A 1900-nucleotide genomic window follows, 5' to 3' on the forward strand; every position below is an offset into this window, starting at 1 on the left:
GCTCTCTCTCTTCTTCTTCTGGCACCCCTATGATGCGAATGTTGTTATGCTTCATATTGTCCCAAAGGCTTCTTAAACTATCTGGATTTTTTTGGATTCTTTTTTCTTGTCGACGTTCTGATTGGGTGTCCTCCTTTAGGTCACTGATTCGATCCTACATTTCACCTACTCTGTTGATTCCCTCTAATGTGCTCTTCATCACAGATATTACATTCTTCATTTCTGACTGGCTCCCTGTTATGTTTTCTATCTCCATTTTTTATGTTTTTCATCTCTTTGTTAAAGTTCTCACTGAGTTAAACATCTCTTCCCCTAAGTTCTTTGAGCATCCTTATAACCAGTTTTTTGAATTCTATATCTGGTATATTGCTTGCCTCCATTTTGGTGAATTCTTTTTCTGGAGCTTTATTCTGTTCTTTCATGTGGAACATGCTTCTTTGTCTCCTTATTTTGGCTGCTTCCCTGTGTCTCTTTCTATGTATTATGTAGGGCTCCTAAGTCTCCCGGTCTTAGTACAGTGGCTTTACACAGGAGGTGTGCTGTAGGGCTTAGTGGCACAGTCCTGGGGAAGTGCGGGGAGGTGGTCCAGCTGTAAGCCAAGTTCAGCTGTAGCCTGTGCACCTCCAGGGCCACCTGGTAAGAGTCACCAAGCAAACCACATATGGCTGCCACCCATGCTGGGCTTATAGGTGCCTCAAGAGGCTAAGTATGAAACTGAGGCCAGCTGCCACTAGTACAGGGCTTGGGACTATTCAGCAAGAGGTATGGGGTGCACCGAGGCCAGATGCTGCTTCTTTGGGTTTTGTGAACCTTTGAGAGATTTTATGAAAGTTAGCAGCAGGAGTTGAGACAGCCTGTTTGTATGGAATAAATCACTGGAAGCAGCTTGGATGGGCCCACAAGTTGGGAGGTGGAGGTTCAGGGAATCCCCTGGGCAGAGTGAGCTGTATTATTCAGGCTGATGATGACTCGGATATGGAGGCACCTGCGTCTACATTTTGGAGAGGGGAGTACTCATCAAAGGAACAATGGCTTCTACCTGTACCTCTGTCCGAAAGAAAGCACCCCCTCCAGCTCTCACCCTGAAGCCTGACAACTCAGTGCCTCCTCATATGTCCCTGGCACCCCTCAAGCAGCTCCCCCAGCACTGGAATTCAGAGCGAACGTGTCCATCAGCGAGTAAGGTCAGGCGGGGGCCCTTTAAGAGGAATGATCTCTAACTCCTGCGGCCCTCCATCTCACTCAGCCACAACCTCCACTGCTCTTCATAGCCAGAGATTGTGAGACTCTCTTCCCGGCACTGGTATCCTGGACTAGGGAGACCAGTGTGCAGTCTGGCACCCCTCGCTCCACAGGTTGGGGAGGGGGCTCTGCAACCAAGACAGCCCTCTGAGTCTCAATTGCCAGATGTGGTTGTTGGACCGGGCTGTCTCGGATCTCTGTCTCTCCTGCCGTTTTGAGGTGACCTGTTATTTTTTGTCCCTAGTTGTAGGGCTTCTGTTCAGCCAGACCTCAGGCTCCCCTGTGTGCTGGTTGCTCTGTAGTTCTGTTATAATTTTGGTGTGGTCACTAAAGAGATGTGCACAGCCACTACCTTCTACACCATCTTGGCTCCACTATTTTTTCTCTTTTAATATGGTTATGTAGTGAATTGCATTTATAGATTTTCTAATATTAAACTGACTTTGCGTTAAACTCAACTTTGTCATGGTTTATTATCATTTTTATGAACTATAGAATTTAATTTGTTAATATAATATTTTACTTATGATTTTTGCTTCCATGTTCATAAATGAAATGGGCCTGTAATTTTCCTTTCATCATTATGTCATTGTACAATTTTGGTAACAGAGGTATGAAGTCCTTTTAAAATGAGTTAGAGAGTATTTCCTTTTTTTTT

Source organism: Pteropus vampyrus, unplaced genomic scaffold (assembly GCF_000151845.1).
Source record: "Pteropus vampyrus isolate Shadow unplaced genomic scaffold, Pvam_2.0 Scaffold207, whole genome shotgun sequence".
In the NCBI taxonomy this organism is placed as follows: Eukaryota; Metazoa; Chordata; class Mammalia; order Chiroptera; family Pteropodidae; genus Pteropus; species Pteropus vampyrus.